Raw genomic sequence first — 19,938 nt, 5'->3', positions numbered from 1 at the left:
CTTTCCTCTCCGATTCTGCATAGAATCTCCTCAATCCTTACCGTATCAGCCCACCTAACTTTCAACGTTAGTCTGTAGTACCACATCTCAAATGATTCCATTTTCTTCTGTTCCCGTTTACCCACAGGCCCTGTTTCACTACCGTACTGTGCTGTGCTCCGAACGTACATTCTGAAAATTTCTGGCTCAAATTGAGGCCTATTTTTGATACTTCTCTCGCCCAGGAATACGTTTGTTGGCGGTGCTAGTCTCCTTTTAATGTCCTTCTTGTTCCGTCCCTCATTGGTTATTTTGCGGCCTAGGTAGCAGAATTCCTTAACTACAACTACTTCGTGACCTTAAATCCTAATGTTCAGTTTATCGCTCTTCTTATTTCCGCTACTTCTCATTACTTTCGTTTTTCTTCGATTTACTCTCAGTCCATATTCTCTATTCATTAGACTGTTCATTCCATTCAGGGCATCATGGAATTCTTCACTTTCTCTCAGGATAGGAATGTGTCAGCGAATCGTATCATTGATGTCCTTTAACCTTGGGTTTTAATCCCAGTCCTGAACCTTCCTTTATTTCCATCATTGCTTCTTCGACATATAGATTGAACAGTAGGGAAGATTACACCCGCGCCTTACACCCTTTTTGATCAGAGCACTTCATTCTTGGTCGTTCACTCTTTTTGTTCCCTCTTGGCTCTTGTCAATATTGTATATTAGCTGTCTCTCCCTATAGTTTGCACCTACTTTTCTCAGAATTTCGAACATCTTACACCATTTTACATTGTCGAACGCTTTTTCCAGGTCGACAAATACTATGAACGTATATTGATTTTTCTTTACTCTTGCTTCCATTATGAACACCGTCAGAATTGCCTCTCAGGTGCCAAACTGGTCGTCATCCAACTCATCTTCAGTTTTCTTTTCCATTCTTCTGTATATTATTCTTGTCTGCATCTTGGATTCATGTGCCGATAAGCTGACTGCGCAATAATTGTCGCACTTGTCAGCTCTTGCAGTGTTGAGAACTGTGTGGATGATATTTCTGCGGAAGTCAGATGATACGTCGCCAGTCTCATACATTCTACACACCAACGTGACTAGTCGTTTTCTTGTTGCTCCCCCCAACGATTTTAGACATTCTGATTGAATGTTATCTATCCCTTCTGACTTATTTTATCTTAAGTCCTCCAAAACTCTCTTAAATTCTGATTCTAATACTGGATTCCCTAACCCTCCTAAATCGACTCCTGCTCCTTCCTCTATCACATCAGACAAATTTTTCCTCTCATAGAGGCCTCCAGTTTACTCTTTCCACCTACCTGCTGTCTCCTCTGCATTGAACAGTGGGATTCCCGTTACAGTCTTAATGTTACCACCCTTGCTTTTAATGTCACCGAAGGTTGTTTTGACTTTCCTGTATATTGAGTCAGTTCTTCCGACTATCGTTTCTTTTTTAGATTTTTACACATTTTTTATGCAGTCATTTCGTCTTAGCTTCCCTGCACTTGCTATTTATTTCATTCCTCATCGACTTTCACTTCCCTATTCCCGAATTTCTCTGAACATGTTTCTACTCCCTCGTTTCATCGATCAACTGAGTTATTTCTTCTCTTACCCATCGTTTCTTCGGAGTTACCTTCTTTGTATCTATGTTTTTCTTTCCAATTTCTGTGATTGTCATTTGTAAAGACATCCATATCTCTTCAACGGTACTGCCTACTAAGCTATTCCTTATTGCTGTATGTATAGCCTTAGAGAACTTCAAACGTATCTCTTTATTCCTTAGGGCCTCCGTATCCCACTTGTTTGCGTATTCTTACTGACTAATCTCTTGAATTTCAACCTGCTCTTCATCACTGCTACTCTGTGATCTGAGTTTATATCTGCTTCTGCCTTACAATCCATTATCTGGTCTTCCAATCTCTGTCTGACTATGATGTAATCTAACTGAAAACTTCCCATATCACGCGGCCTTTTCCAATTATACCTCGTCCTCTTGTGATTCTTCAACAGAGTATTCGTTATTACTAGCTGAAATTTATAACAGAACTCAATTAGTCTCACTCCTCCCTGATTCCTTGTCCCAAACCCCTGTTCTGCCATAGCTGTTTCTTCTGCTCCTTCCCCTACATCTGGATTCTAGTCCCCATGACTATTAGATTTTCATCTCTGTTTACGTACTGTATTACCCTTTTAGTCTCCTCGTATTCTTTATCTATCTCTTCATCTTCAGCTTGCGACATCTGCATGTGTACCTGAACCATCGTTGTCAGTGTTGGTTTACTGTAGATTCTGATAAGAACAACCCTATCACTGATATGTTCACAATAACTCACTCTCTGGCCTACGTTCCTATTCGTAAGAAACCCTACTCCTGTTATACTATTTCCTGCGACTTTTGATGCTACCCTAGACTCATCTGACCAGAAATCTTTGTTTCCATTTCACTTGGCTGGCCCCTATCATATCTAGGTTGAGCCTTTGCATTTCCATTTTCCGATTTTCTAGCTTCCCTACAATGTTCAAGCTTCTGATATTCCACGCCCCGAATCGTAGAACGTTGTGCTTTTGTTGGTTATTGAATTTTTTCTCCTGCTCACATACCACTTGGCAGTCCCCTCCCGGAGATCCGAATGGGGGATTATTCCAGAATCCTTTGCCAATGGAGAGATCATGATGACACTTCCAGTTTCAGGCCACATGCCCTGTGCATACACGTTATGTGTCATTACTGCAGCAGTTTCCATTGCCTTCTGCATCCAAATGCCGTTGATTATTGCTTCAGGGGTAGTTTTCTACCCCAGGGGCAAGAAAATGGCTCTGAGCACTATGGGACATCTGAGGTCATCAGTCCCCTAGAACTTACAACTACTTAAACCTAACTAACCTAAGGACTTCACACACATCCATGCCCGAGGCAGGATTCGAACCTGCGGCCGTAGCGGTCGCGCGGTTCCAGACTGAAGCGCCTAGAACCGCTCGGTCACTCCGGCCGGCTGCAAGAAAATGCGCTGAACCTCTGTCCGCTCCTCCGCCCTCTTCGACAAGGCCGTTGACAGAATGAGGGTGACTTCTTATGCCTGAAGTATTTGGCCGCCAATGCTGATTATTAATCAGAAGTTAAGCAGTGGCGTATTTCTAACTTTATCGGCGGCAAATAATTCTAGGACTGAGATCACAGGAAGAAAAGTTTTGAAATACAGTCTTGGGCTACATCACACCATCAGCTGGCTGGCTAATCTGTGCAGCCCTTGAAAGCACTCGTAAATTTAAACTGCGGACTGCAACAAAGCTAACGAACGCAACAACTGCGCTCGAGCTCCTTGCAGCACTTAAAACCGCACAAACATTCGAACACAAGTCCAGCGCCACTCAGTCCCACCGTCAAAGAACTCCCTTCAGTGAACAGAGACGCCAGCACGATGAGCTCGAGGTGGGCGCCCTCGTGAACCACCTCCCACCCCCGTGCCGCCACCGGAGCCCCCTCCACACGCCCCCTGCCCAGCACGAGGGGGCGCTGCCTGCTTACCCGGCACCCAGCAGATCGAACGAGAGGCTCTTTCAAACCAAACCTCCAGCCTGCCGGAGCCGAAAGGCGTGAGATACGCTCGCAGTAAGTGCCATACAGCACACACGTGACATATGTAAACCGAGTAGAGGTTGGAACGTAATGAAATAACGTGACTGTACATCGTGCCTGCCTACTCACTGTAAAAATGTAAATGACAAGATATTCACGTTTCGTAATTAGTTGTGCTGAAGCGAAAACAAAATTGTTTCTTGAACTACTTATTATGAAAGATGTATGTTCTCATGATTTTTTTCTTAGTAAAACGTAAGCATAACAGAAATTTAAAAGGCAAGCCTTACCTTAAAACAGTAGTTAGGCTGAAGTAAACAAGTTAAACTCAAATCGGCTGTTCACTGTATTTTAAATGCCAAAAGGCTTACGTGAAACAGTACTTTAAACTACGCTGAAGGCCTTAGGGGTAAAACAACTCTAATTTAAAACACAAAACCAGCTAGAAGCGATACAACAACAAGAGCACATTAAAAAAAAGGGGCAGTACACACAAGGGCGCCCAGATGTTCGAGGGTTGGCCTGTAATTCGAACACTAACGCTCGGCCGGCCGAAGTGGCCGTGTGGTTAAAGGCGCTGCTGTCTGGAACCGCAAGACCGCTACGGTCGCAGGTTCGAATCCTGCCTCGGGCGTGGGTGTTTGTGATGTCCTTAGGTTAGTTAGGTTTAACTAGTTCTAAGTTCTATGGGGCTAATGACCTCAGCAGTTGAGTCCCATAGTGCTCAGAGCCACTAACGCTCGCTTAGGTGAAACAGACAGTCGAGCCAACCATTCACGATCCGACGACAACCCAACCGACCGACAGTCAGCAGACCGACCGACAAGATAACTTCCACTTCACCCGACCAGGGCAAAACAGGGAGTTCAACGGAACAACGTAGAAGATATTGCCGCCCACAACCAATCATACACAGAGCTGTCAAACTAGACACCGTGCTGGACAGCAACAACACGATGAGCAAACTACACTGCCTGAAATTTACGTTAACACCCAGAGCAGGTAATCGGAACGTTAACGGCCACAAGGCAGAAGATTTAACTGGTGCACTTCAATTCAAATAAAGAAATACAGTGAAACTCCTCCGGAGGGTCGCTAGAACTTTTGTAACCTGAAAATCACGTTGTTGCACGGGAATATCCCAACAGCCGACAACGCATTCCAAGCGACACAATGTGAACAGCCTTGACTTGCTGGTAGGTTAAATAAAAAAATCAACTTTCGTGTCCAGTGTCGGTGAGCCATGGACCTCGTAGCAATGCGAACAGCGACACACACTGCGACACCGCATAGAGACCGCCAGCGCGCCCCGGCCAAACTACGACCCGCCGTGAATTCCTCACTCCTCCACGCCAACTGACAGACTCCTCAGAGCCACTACGCCGACAACATTTAAAATAACTTGTCAGTCAACATTACACAAACTACACACAGTTTCACGAAGAACCAGATAATGCTAACGGCAGTCACTGTACAGTCACAGGGACGAATCACGAGTCGGCACACACAGCCAATCCATAACCGATCGCCGGCCAAATACACGTCGTCCGGCATGACGACCGACCGACGACCAACCGCAGTCGTCGCCACTCCAGTCACGTGTGTCGGCAACCGTCGGGCGAGTCACGGCGGTCCGGACCTCACTGCTGCCGCGCCCCGACTCAACTTGGGCCGCGTGCCAACTCAAACACTGCCAGTTCAGAACTAACTGCTAGCGCCTCCCAACTCACTGGCGGATTCGAATTAACTCCGAACACACGACAAACAGGATGTCAAATGAGATATGGCACGAACACGAGCCACGCATGGCTCAAGCAGCTGTAGGTGCAAACACAATTTTGTAAACACTAAATGTATCATTCCACTTCTGTGTTGCAAGAAAGTTATTTACAATCCGGGGGACATTGAAACTCTGTCTCAGTGAGAACAACGGAATATGACTTAGGGTTAGAATGAAATGCTAAATGGACTGACACGTAGTTACTACTCAAATACGTAGGAGACGATTGAGTGTGCTGATGTCTGGAGGTGTGCAAAGTGCAAACACTGAGGTCTCTCCTGTCTCCAGAACATTCTCCAGGAGGTGGTGGTGTACTCATTGCACACGCATCGACGACGCTCACAAAACTAAACCACTGTTTCGTCGGCGAACGGCAACACTGTGAATGCACACACAATCGCCGTCGCGTCTTAAACTCTGAGTTTGGTTGGTTGGTTGTGGGATTGAAGGGACCAGTCTGCGACGGTCATCGGTCCCTTTTTCCAAAACTTCAATGAGCCACACAGAATAAAAACCAACAATGGAAAAGACAACAGATGACACAGGACAAGAAAGACTTAGACAGAGACCAGACAAAAGGAATTAAAATCACACAGAGTGTGACAGTGGTTGGCCGACCATAGAGATAAAAAAGGAAAACCCAAACACCGAGAAACACACTAAAAACTCAGCCTAAAATCGTAGGCAAAGGCCAGACCCAACACAAAATAAGACAAACACTTAGATTAAGTGATAAAGGCCCCGTGCCCAAATAAAATGCAAAACTAAGCCTGCCATGGCAGTGTCATCTGTTAAAAGGGCAGGGAACGTAACAGGTAGCGCAGATGTCTGCCTGAGCACAGCCAGAAGGGGACAGGCCAACAAAATGTGGACCACCGCCAAAGCCGCCCCGCGGCGACATAGAGGCGGGTCCTCACAATGCAGTAAATATCTGTGCGTCAGCTGCGTACGGCCAATGCGAAGCCGACAAAGGGCAACTGAGTCCCTGCGAGTGGCTCGCGTGGATAACCACCATACAGTCGTCGTCTCCTTGATAGCATGGAGTTTATTGGGTGTGGCCAGATCGCGCTATCCTGCGTCCCAAAGCGCGAAAACTGTGCGGCGTAAGACTGCTCGCAAATCAGTCTCTGGGAGGGCAATGTCCAGAGTTGGTTTACTGGTGGCCTGTTTGGCCACGCGGTCAACATGTTCATTGCCTAGGACGCCGACGTGACCAGGGGTCCACACAAACACCACAGAGCGGCCGCAACGGGCAAGGGTATGGAGGGACTCCTGGACAGCCATCACAAGTCGAGAGCGAGGGAAACACTGGTCGATAGCTCGTAAACCGCTCAGGGAGTCGCTACAGATAACAAAGGACTCACCTGAGCAGGAGCGGATAGACTCTAGGGCACGAAAGATGGCGACCAGCACAGCAGTGAAAACGCTGCAGCCAGCTGGCAAGGAGCGTTGTTCATAATGGTCCCCTAGAGTGAGAGCATAACCGACACGACCAGCAACCATCGAATCGTCAGTCTAAACAACGTCAGAGCCCTGATACGTGGCAAGGATGGAGAGAAAGCGGCGGCGGAAGGCCTCAAGAAGGACAGAGTCCTTCAGGCCCCGTGCCAATTCGAGTCGAAGGCGTGGGCGGGGCACACACGACGGGGGTGTACGCAGAGGGTCCCGGAAAGGAGGTGGAAGAGGGAAAACCCCAAGCCCAGAGAGAAGCTCTCTGACTTGGACCGCGATCATACAACCTGACTGGGGCTGACGTTCTGGGAGATGGACGACCGACTGGGGGAACAGGAGGCGATAATTAGGATGTCCGGGCAAGCTACAAACGTGTGTAGCATAAGTGGCCAGTAAACATTGGCGCCGTAACTGCAGTGGAGGGTCACCTGCCTCCACAAGTATACTGTTCACAGGGGTGGTCCAGAAATCTCCGGTGGCAAGTCGGATCCCGCTGTGAAGGATGGGGTCCAGCACCCGCAATGCAGAAGGGGATGCTGAACAATAAGCCAGGCTCCCAAAATCCAGACGGGACTGAATTAACGTCTGGTAGAGCTGTAAGAGGGTAGATTGGTCAGCTCCCCAGCTTGTGTGGCTCAAGCATCACAGAGCATTAAGATGCCGCCAACACATCTGTTTAAGCTGCCAAATATCGGGGAGCCAAGTCAACTGGGCATCAAAAACCACACCCAAAAACCGGTGTCTCCACCACAGCAAGAGGTTCGCTGTCAAGATTTATGCCGAGGCTCAGGGTGAACAGTGCGTCGCCAGCAGAAATACATAACACGGGTCTTGGCAGCCAAAAACTGGAAGCCATGCGCTACAGCCCAAGACTGCGCCTTGCGGATAACGCCCTGAAGCTGACGTTCAGCAGCTGCAATGCCAGTGGAGCGATAGTAGGGGCAGAAATCGTCAGCATACAAGGAAGCTGAGAAAGAATTGCCCACCGCTGCAGCGAGCCCGTTTATTGCAATTAAAAACAGGCAGACACTTAGGACAGATCCCTGCAGTACCCCGTTCTCCTGAACTCAGGGGGAACTATGGGAGGTCGCCACTTACACGTGGAAGGTACGATGCAACAAAAAATTCGTATTAAAATCGGCAGCGGACCCCGAAGACTCCAACCATGAAGCGTAGACAGGATGTGATGTCGCCATGTCGTATCGTATGCCTTCCGCATGTCAAAAAAGACAGCAACGAGGTGCTGACGGCGGGCAAAGGCTGTATGGATGGTAGACTCCAGGCTCACCAGATTATTAGCTGCAGAGCGGCCCTTACGCAACCCTCCCTGAGCTGGAGCCAGAAGGCCCTGAGACTCGAGTACCCATCTCAACTGCTGGCTCACCATGCATTCGAGCAACTTGCAAAGAACGTTGGTGAGGCTAATGAGGCGGTAGCTGTCTACCTCCAGTAGGTTTTTGCAGGTTTCATAACGGGGATTATGATGCTTTCCCGTCATTCGGCGGAAACTCACCCTCGACCCAGATACGGTTGTAAAGGTCGAGGAGGCGGCGCTGGCAGTCCACTGAGAGGTGTTTCAGCATCTGGCAGTGGATGCGATCGGGCCCGGGAGCTGTATCAGGGCAAGCGGTTAGGGCACTTTGGAATTCCCACTCACTGAATGGAACATTGTAGGATTCAAAAGGCGTGTGTGAAATGAAAGGCTCCGACATTCCAACCACTCCTTAATGGAGCCGAAGGCCAGTGGGTAATTCGCAGAAGCGGAACTCAGAGGAAAATGCTCTGCCAAGCGTTTTGCAATTACGTCAGAGTCAGTGCAAACTGCTCCATTCAGGGAGAGCGCAGGGATGCTGACAGGGGTCCGACAGCCATAGAGGCGCCTAATCTTGGCCCAGACCTGCGATGGAGAGATATGGAAGCCAATGGTGGAGACATACCGTTCCCAGCACTCCTGCTTGTATTGGCGAATGATGCGGCAGGCGACCACCAAGGCACAGTTGTCTGCAGAGGGAACCCAGAAGAACAGGGAATGGCAGATTCTGCGGCAGTAACAATGCCGGTGGTTACTGAGTGAACCTCCGCATCAATGACTTCATTGGAAAGAGGCTCAATAGCAGCAATGGAGGAGAACGTCAGCCTTATTCATAGCCCATCTGCAAGGGCGCCCAGAAGAGTGATGCTGTGGCAGTGACAGAAAGATTGGAAAGTTGTCACTACCACACAGGTCGTCATGCACACTCTATTGGACAGACAGTAAGAGGCTATGGCTGCAGATCGAAAGGTCGACAGCTGAGTACGTGCCATGTGCCACACTGAAATGTGTGAAGGCACCATCATTTGAAATGGAAAGGTCGAGCTGTGCCAATACATGCTCAACGGTGCTGCCTCTGCCCCTTGCCACTGATCCACCCCACAGAGGGTTATGGGCGTTGAAGTCACCCAGTAACACGAAAGGTGGTGGCAATTGGGCTATCAGCGCAGCCAGGACATGCTGCAGGACATCACCATCCGGTGGAAGATACAGACTGCAGACAGTAACAGACTGTGGCGTCCATTCCCGAACAGTGACAGCCTCTAAAGGTGTTTTTAGAGAGACAGACTCGCTGTGAAGAGAGTGAAGGACGTAGATGCAGACGCCACCGGATACCCTTTCATAAGCTGCCTGGTTCTTATAATAACCCCGATAGCCATGGAGGGTGGGGATTCACATAGCTGGAAACCAAGTTTCTTGAAGAGCAATGCAGAAGAAAGGGTGACAGCTGAGACGTTGTCGGAGCTCAGCAAGACGGTGGAAGAAACTGCTGCAGTTCTACTGGAGGATGACATTGTCCGTGGCTGATAAAGGCATGAAGGGACAGGGGAGGCAGATTACGCTACTGAGTCATTTGCTGCCACCGATTAAGTACCCGCATGAGTGACATCCATTGCGTCCGAGGGTCCGGCGAGATCCAGGTCGTCAGCAGACGCCAGAATCTCGATCTCAGACGCTGAACTTGAAGGAAGCAGTGGGATGAGTGCCACCAATATGGCTGGATTCTTGGGAGCCCTTTTCCTTTTTAGCGTTTCATGCTGTGCCTTCGGTGGTTTCGGCTGGGAGGGCTTCACCGTGTCAGTCTCAGGGACGGACGAGGTCCGTGAAGCTCTACAACCAGCGACCTGTGGTTGCTTCAGGCACTGGCGGGTGTCTGCTTTTCCACTGGTCTGAACTTGCGAAGGGAGGTCCCCAAGGGACCCCTTCCTGTCGAGAGGAGCCGAAGAAGTCTTACGATTCTCCGGCTGGGAAGTGGGAACTGATGTCCCCAATGGTTGGGGGGGGGGGGTGTTGCTCCTGAAGTAGATGGAGCACGAGCAACTGGGAGTGAAGTGCCCCCCAGAATCAATGAGGCAGGTGGATTCTGATGGATCATTGAGCAAACCATACGTGACAACACAGGAGATGGGAGAACTGCTGTTGCAGCAGTGGCCTAGGTTGACGGCATTGGCACAGGATGTAGCCTCTCATATTTCCACTTAGCCTCAGTGTAGGTCAGGCGGTCCAGGGTCTTATATTCCATGATCTTCCATTCTTTCTGGAATACCCTAGAGTCCGGCGAGCAGGGCGAATGGTGTTCTCTGCAGTTAACACAGATGAGAGGCGGGGCACATGGAGTATTGGGATGCGGAGGATGTCCACAATCTCGACACGTGATGCCAGAAGTACATCGGGATGACATATGCCCAAAGTTCCAGCATTTAAAACACCGCATCAGAGGAGGGATATATGGCTTCACATCACAGCGGTAAACCATCACCTTGACCTTTTCGGGTAAGACATCACCCTCGCAGGCCAAGATGAAGGCACCGGTGGCTACCTGATTATCCCTCAGACCCCGATGGACGCGCCGGACGAAGTGAACACCTCGTTGTTCTAGACTGGCGCATAGTTCATCGGCTGACTGCAGAAGAAAATCCCTGTGGAATATAATACCCTGGACCATGTTTAAACTCTTATGGGGCGTGATGGTAACTGAAATATCCCCTAACTTGTCACATGCGAGCAGCCTCCGTGACTGGGCAGAGGATGCTGTTTTGATTAGAACTGACCCAGAGCGCATTTTGGACAAGCCCTCCACCTCCCCGAACTTGTCCTCTAAATACTCCACAAAAAACTAAGGCTTCGTCAACATAAATTATTCAGTATCAACTCGCGCACAGACGAGGTACCGTGGTGAATAACCTGCACTGCCGTCTTTGGCCATACGTTCCTTCCATGGAGTGGCCAGGGAGGGAAATGACCTCGGATCATATTTCTTGCCAATGAGGTTAGACCTCGACCGCTTAGAGACTGCTAGTGGAGGCCCACCAGCGAGAGATGATGTACCACGCTTCATTGCGGGTCATCCGCCCTGATGCCACCCACTCCGACCAGGGGCTATCCCCACAGGCGAGACCCAGACGCAGCAAAGACCACCTGGCAGGATGGCCTTTGCCGGGAGTCCCGTGCCCCAGAGGGATAGGCATCTACTGCTCGGCATACGTGGGGAGGTAGCAGCTCAGGCACCAGCAGTGTAGTCAGGGGACCAGCACCAGTAGGGTACGTGACGACCCCACCACAACGCACTGGCTACCGTGCTGGATGTCGGATGGCGAATATCCATGTATATCACGAGGGCGAAGATGGAAGTGCATAATGGAGTGAATGTATGCTACCCGGAACACACTGCAGCTGATGTGGCTGGAAGCTCGGTGCAAGTCCAACTCCATGACAATATCGGGTGTGCCAGATCTTAGGGCAAGATGGATTTAAGATACACCACGTAAGGCGTCCTTCCCCAAATGGTACGCACTAACGGAAAATTTTGAAATGTAGTGGTCAAACCCCTTAGGGGACCATCACATTAAGGCCGAAACGTTGGAAACTGCTTTTAGTCGCCTCTTACGACAGGCAGGAATGCTGAGGGCCTATTCTTACCCCCGGACCCGCAGGGGGGAATTTTGAGTTTCTGTGAGACGTTGTGTCGAGTTCAAAATTAATCATTCGACGAGACTCAGTGACACTTCTCCACTGCCTGTGGTGGACGTTTATGTACAAACTAAACGTTGTTACAGTGAACACTAAATGTGAATTACGAGAACGGCGTCGGTGAAGCCCCCACCCCCTCCCATACTAGAGTACACACGGTACGGACATGTGAAAGCGACCAGTGAGCTGTGACGTCACTGTGAACCCACCCGCCACACCGTACTTCACTGGAGTTGTAAGTAGGCTGTTTATGTTTTCTCTATGTAAGTAGGCTGTTTAGGTTTTTTTATTGGTAACGCCACCTCTGTATGAAAATCACTGGCTGTGCTGTGGGCAGTCTGTGGCTGCTTTGCATTGTTGTAATACTCGCCATTGTAGTGTTAGGCAGCTGGCTGTTAACAGCGCGTAGCGTTGCGCAGTTGGAGGTGAGCCGCCAGCAGTGGTGGATGTGGGGAGAGAGATGGCGGAGATTTGTAATTTGTCATGAACTGCTATATTTATATATGATGATATCAAGGTAAATACATTGTTTGTTCTCTATTAATGTCTTTCATTTGCTATCTATCCCTATCAGTAGTTAGTGCCTTCCATAGTTTGAATCTTTTATTTAGCTGGCAGTAGTGGCGCTTGCTGTATTGCAGTAGCTTGAGCAGCGAAGATTTTTGTGAGGTCAGTGATTTGTGAAAGGTATAGTTTAATGTTAGTCAGGGCCATTCTTTTGTAGGGAATTTTGAAAGTCAGATTGCGTTGCGCTAACAAAATATTGTGTGTCAGTTTAAGCACAGTCTCGTGTAGAATTGTTCAAAGGGGACGTTTCATATGTCGACCCTTAGCCGAGGATACCTCACTGGAATCTTCTGATTTTTCTTGTAGTTTGTGTAATTAGTGTAGATTTTGTTTATTGCTAGCGCGTAACTGTAGAGAGAATTTCCTTTGTAGTTGTAGTTTTTCATTGTTGTACAGTAAAACAGTTGTGGCATGCATGTAGATTTGCACCAAGTATTTCGCAGCTGCGCTGGCAATTAAGTAGACATTATTTCCATTGCTATGTTATTTTATTTTTGCTCTTCAAATTGTGTTTTTCTGTGTTGTCGTGTGAAATACTGTAACAATAATGGCGTGTGAAAAACGTAATACTAGGCTCCAAAGTAAACTGAGAAATGACAGTGAAAATGAAAGCAGTGTGTTAGCGCCACCGAGTAATGAATTAACTGATGTTCAAAGTAGTAATTTGATAATTGTGCATAGGGAAATGGAGCGGGCGGCAAACAATGGCGTGGACAGTGAAACAATTAGTGAAAAGGGAAGCATTATCGATCGATCGGTCGGCAACAGCTCGCCTCAGGAATCCGAAATGATAGGACGCAATTTTGCAAACACTTTAGATTCAGGTTTTGCGTCCTCACCGTTTTCTCAAATGAGTCAAGACACGTTTTCCGCTTGTCAAAATGTGAATGTTGCCGGTGCAAATTCACTGCCGAAAAGCACTGAGGAACATGTTTCAGACACCAGTGCATTGTTATTACAGTTAATGCAACAAATGGGACAAAGGCTACAAAAGTTAGACACAACGCTTGAACAAAATCAGAAACAAACACAGCAACAGTTACACACAATCTAACAAAATCAGAGACAAACACAGCAGAATCTTAAAAAGTTAGACACAATGGAACAGAATCTTCAAAAGTTAGACTCATTGGAGCAAACTCTTGAACAAGCACGTGAGGATTTAACTACTGAGTTACATCACATTGAATCGAAATGTCAGAAAGTCTGTAATGACGTAAAAACACAAATTTGTGAGCATTTCCAACCTATTTTTTCGCGTCGTGAAAATGCATTACAGAATCATGAAGCAGCCATAAAAGAACTGCAAACTATTGTTCATGAAAATCACAACACCTTGCAAGCTAAAATTGACTCAGCTGCTTCTACCAATTCGGTTACGCAACTTGCAAAAACTCAGGAAAACTTAAAGGACACAGTAGATACTCTGAAACTTGGTTCAGAAAAACATACAGAGGAAATAATTTCACTATCGGATAAAGTAGCAGAACTTTCAGATCAGTTCACTAACTTATCTACAAAGGTAGATGATGATCTGAATAACACAACACCTGTAGCCTTCACTGACACTGAAGAATATGTAGAAATTAGAAAATTCAAACAAAATCAAAATCAAATCAATACACAGTACAAAAGAGAAATCCGGGAAGTGCAAGATCAGTTGGCACAAGTAGTACAAGAATTACGTATTTCAGAGGACACTCGCGCCCCAATACGGGAAGAGGGACATACAAATACGGAACAGACACAAAATAACAACACAGGGCACTTCGGAAATTGTGAAAGAAGTTGGCAAGGTACGCCGAATTTTGAGATGGAACCGCCGAAACGACGTAACAATGACCGACATGCGACTTGCCGACATGATGATTTTGACTATAAGCTGTTCATTACTACACGTAAATTCAAAACATTTAAGAATTCTGGCAACGACATTCATCCACAAGCATGGCTCCATCAATTCTCTCATTGTTTTCCTGCCAACTGGTCGTTAGAACACAGATTAGAATTCATGTGTGGCTATTTAGAGAATGAACCAGCTGTAAGAATGCGATCGGTCATTCACGATTGCCACAGTGAAGGAGAATTTTACCATGCCTTCCTCTCAGCATATTGGTCTCAAGCTACACAAGACCGTGTAAAACATAACATCATAATGATGAAACACTTCGAACAATCTGAATTTTCCAGTCTTGTGAAATATTTTGAAGACATGTTGCACAAGAATCAATACCTGTCAAACCCATACAGCCCCTCAGAACTCATCCGCATTTGCTTAATCAAAATGCCTAAACATTTACGACATATTATTTTAGCAGGACGTTGCAAAGACGACATTGAAGCTTTTCAGAGACTGTTACAAGAATTAGAAATTGACACTGACAATCGCGGAACGCGAAACCAGGAACACAACAATTACAGGTCACATCCGTCGCAAATCCGCGATGAAAGAACTAATAACTGGACACGACAAGGCTATTCTCACAACACAAATCGTGACCAAAATAGACACCACCCGTATGACAACCGTTGGCAGAGTAGTAATAACTACAGGGAAAGATCACCTCTCCGTGGTAATGACTATCACAGAGACAATAAGAGAAACAGACAGTATGGGAACCAAAATAAATACTATCAAGGGAGACAGAATAACTTTAGACGCAACGGATCAGCGCGCAGTTACGATTCAAGGAGAAATTCTCCACCATGTGACCGACAAGAAAGAAACTATGGAATCTACCGACATGACGACAGACGATGTGATCGTAACGACAGACCTGAATTGCATCAGAACTGGCGGGATTCAAACAGAGCAGGGCACTTTCGACAACGTGAATTTGTAGAAGTTAGGTCTCCAAATCCCAATAACGACGCGAGCCAACAAAGGGACAGACAATGACTCGCACCGCAGGCAGCCGCGTGCGGCCGCTGGCTCAGGGAAAAAAAACAAAGACGCTAGCCTTGAGAAAAGATTTAGCATTCTTTACCGATGTAAACAACATGATAATTGCTTTGAAGCTGAAAGTCTGTGTACTAGGAAGAGTAAAGGATTGCACCACACTTCACATGTAAAACCGCTTACTGAGAGATAATCTGCTTTTTAACTTAGTCTTTGTCATAAAATTTTTCGCTTCACATTACTAATATGCTTTGTCAGACTTAGAATCTGTTAACATACAACAATGTTTGAAGTTAAATATCCAGTCTAGAACCTAGGGAACATTTTTAAACAGAAATTACGAATGGATTGTGATAGTGAACAGACGACACAGTGTTGTTTGTATTTGTACATTCTTGCTTGTTAGTTGCACGATTACGCAACGACTATCAGGCTTACATACTTAGGACACATACTGGTACTGCTAATGAGATTTTAATGCAACATTTTGGTTTACTTGAAAATACATTCCGGATTTAAAGTACTTTCTGTGAGATACCAGATGAGACAATAGTTAGTTTATGTGACAGCTACACGATTTTATCACGACGCTACTAATGAGTGACAATTTACAATGTTGATTTTGCGGTGTTTCTGTTTTATATCTGAACAGTTTTTCTGTATTATTCTGGAAAGTAAAACATGTTTTAGTAGTAACTTTTATGGTATAGCTACAAGGAGACAGCCTTTTCTGTAGCACAACAATACGTTACAGCACAGTACTTTCTTCATCACGGCAATAAGCGTAATAAGTATGATATCTATACGCAAAGCATTTCACTTTGTTTATCATGAGGTCAGTACATTGACTTCTGCAGAACTTAGCGTTGGGGGACGATAACTACGACACTTCCACAGAGATTATCTTACAGCAAGACGCATGTTTAGCGCTACAGGACACGTATTTGAGTGATTAATTTTGTACTTAAAACATTTATTTTTAAAGATTTTTGAATTACAAAGAAAGTTTTCCGTGATACATTTCATTCCATTGCTGTAATCTGTAACACCTGAGGGTATAATTACATTAATCCTCAGGGGGGTACACGCCTACTTTGTGTACCATGTATGTGGCAACCACAAGGAACCCTAGCTAATATGGTATTTGCTTATATAACTTTACACATCAGTACCATATTTCTCTAACACACAAATTACACAGCTCTCTAAACTTTTTTTATTACATCAGTGACAGATGTTTACACAATTACACAGTTGGATAACTTCACACTTATGAAATTGTATTTTGTCTGTACTTTGTGAAATGCTCATATTTTTTCGGAACCATTGTGATACTATGAGAGCTTTGAATGATGTATTTGGTATGGATTCATGATTTTTAAAGTACGTTTGAGGCAGATGACACTTTTGACATGAGCAGAGAATTTTTTAATTCTTGGAGGAAGCTACGACGATTTTGAGATTTGACTGAGGTGTTATGATGTTATTTTTACGACGACGATGTGTATTATGCTGCTGAGGTATGTTTATGATTAATAGGCTGAGGCTACATGAGTTATTTGATTATGCTTCATATTTATAATGACGAAATATTGACGAGTGTCGATGGATACGTACATGTGTAATAAGGTAAGGAGTAATGAATAGTGGGTAGGGACTCTTGACTTGTGAAACAGGATGTTGGAAACCAAGAATCGTACTTTACAATTATGAAATGTGTGTACATGTGTGAATCTATTCCAATGCCGACGAAAAATTTTTTGGACACTGTTATATTTATAGGGTTTTGTTTCTACAGATTTGGAACGCTAATTCTTGACCTGTGAAATGTTTATATGAGACTGTCACTGTAGCGGAAACTGCTGTCGTAAATATGTCGGTAAGAAAGGTAAGTGACCGTGACGTAATGCGTTGCGAGCGGCCAGGTGTGCCAGTTGCCTGGAGGAAAAGCCATTATTGCGAGCCCTTTTCAGCGGCACAGGTAGAAAAAAATAAAAAATAAAAAAGGCGCCATTAACCTCGCTTCTGACATTCCTTTGTAGAAAGCATCGCAAAAACGACACGGTCGAACTTGAAAACATATGATTACACTAGCTCTTAATTTACGATATTTACTGAAATGCCTAATGAAATGACGAGAAATATTTTTACATCTGCACACCTGATTATGACAAGCTTCTTTCTACGAGAGTTGAGAGAGTTTCTACTAACTTATGAAATGTCACATGACTATTGAATGATATTTTTATGCTTTGCTTTTCATAGTTGCTTATTTCATTTGATACCTGGTTTCCAGCTGTGTTGCAGCATTGCTTTTATAAAATAAAATGCATTTGCTAATGTGAACACTTTCTGTCAACAGATCTATTAAATAATAATTTTGTAATCCACATTCTTTAAAAAAAAAGGAGCACTTGGAAAGGAAAGAATAATAAGAAGGAACTAGTAACAGTAACACATAATTTTCTTTTCAAGTACATGGTAATATTTCCTTTTACAATCAGTTGTTGTGGTGCACCACTTTAATTACATAGATATTAAGATGTAAATATACATTTCCCTTATCTGCATTGTTGTTTTTACTGTAATATTTTTTCTGCTTGAGCTTTGTCATGTATAGATATAAGTTTTATATTTTTTATATTTGCTGCTGCTGTTTGCCAGGCATAGTGCTACTGAATTTTAAATTGTGTTACTCTGTTAAGCTAGTTTTACTACTGACTTATTTAGTTGTAATTTTGCATTGCTTGGCAATTTATATTTACTGTAGCTTGCTTTGCAATTTTCCATTTTTTTTGCATTGCTGTTTGTGTTAATTTGTTATGTGCTGCTGCATTGCCTCGTCCCTTAGTTTAGCATCTGAGCTCAGTAGATTTAAGTTAGCTTAAGAGGGGGTAGCCTCTAAGAGAATGAGTTGCGATGAATTGGAAGAAATGCATTGAGAAAACAGGTTTAGGTAGGATTTTCTTGGAAATAAATGTTGAGGTAAGAAATGTATGAACATATAAATACAGAAAGCATGCTTAGATAGAATTTTTTTGGTGGAAACGAAGGATGAAATAAGAGGAAAGATATATGAAGTTTTGGGTTGGACTGCAGTACCAAATGTTACACTGAAAACGAACCCTGTCCTTTCCTATTGGTGTTATCCCACTATGTGTTTGTGTACCCTTGTGTATTTGTTTTCTTCCTGTCTCTGTGTAGTTTCATAGAATTTTTTCTTCTTTTAATATTAAGCTACATTCACTATGATGAGGAATACTGTTATCCTCAAATATAATTGGCATTAATAATATGTTATTTACTTTGTAAAGATGTTAGACATTATTCATTCTGTTTAAATGCTCATGTGTGAAGTTGATGTTTCAATAATTATTCTGATCTTTTATGTATGTACTCATGTCATAATTCCACTGATGTATATGTTTATTTCTATTCTTTTGTAAAGCCTGTGTTACTACAAATGTTTTCTGTATTATTATGTTCTTTAATGATGTATTTTGTACCTTTGTAATTGTATTTTCATGTTGTAAATTTATAAAATTGTAATTGACACCAGTTCATCTTATTATTAACTTGTAAGTTACATTTCACTGCACACGTTTCTGTTGGTCATAGTATATGGACAATATGTGAGAAGTAGGGACTGTTAGTGTTTGCACGTGTGTTAATAATTCAGCAAGGGACTGGACAACAGCATTGCTGGGTCTAAGGACAATTCCACAAACTTTGTGAGTGCACAAGTGGGGGTATATGGACTTGCCATCTTCTCTGCAAGCCTCTTCGATGGTGATTGTGCACCTGCACAGTCGCAACAGATGGCTGCTGGCCATCTCTACAAGGACTACAGTGGGTCTGCATCTCTGATGACCCACCAATACCATTATTTCTATAAGGACTGCAGTGGGTCTGCACCTCTGGTGGCCCACCAGTACCAATACTCTCTACCAGGACTACAGTGGGTCTGCTCTGTGATGACCTACCTACCAATATTCGTCAGAACTTCGAATGACTCTGCTGTGGGTTTGCTCCATTGTGGCCCATTACCTGTCAGCATGTCAAGAGTCAGCACTGTCTTTCCGTTGGAAGGACAACACTACTTCTTCAAGACTGCATGGAAATCCACTACTTCTGTGTGCAATTTTTTTTACTAATGAGACAATGTGAAAAAAAACTGTAATTACTATTGTGATGAATGATCAGGACTGTCTTTATGGACTGTGAGAAAATTTTAGCTTTTGACCAACATTGTATCAATAAGTGTGTGCATTTTATATCTTTGTTAGTGTAATTATGAAAAATTTTATCAAATCATTATTGGCCACTGGCCAAAAAAATTTGTAAAATTTTTTGTGGGGAGCATGGGGGCTATGTAAGTAGGCTGTTTATGTTTTCTCTATGTAAGTAGGCTGTTTAGGTTTTTTTATTGGTAACGCCACCTCTGTATGAAAATCACTGGCTGTGCTGTGGGCAGTCTGTGGCTGCTTTGCATTGTTGTAATACTCGCCATTGTAGTGTTAGGCAGCTGGCTGTTAACAGCGCGTAGCGTTGCGCAGTTGGAGGTGAGCCGCCAGCAGTGGTGGATGTGGGGAGAGAGATGGCGGAGATTTGTAATTTGTCATGAACTGCTATATTTATATATGATGATATCAAGGTAAATACATT

Source organism: Schistocerca americana, chromosome 6, assembly GCF_021461395.2.
Source record: "Schistocerca americana isolate TAMUIC-IGC-003095 chromosome 6, iqSchAmer2.1, whole genome shotgun sequence".
Taxonomy (NCBI): Eukaryota; Metazoa; Arthropoda; class Insecta; order Orthoptera; family Acrididae; genus Schistocerca; species Schistocerca americana.
This window is presented reverse-complemented; position numbering follows the sequence as displayed.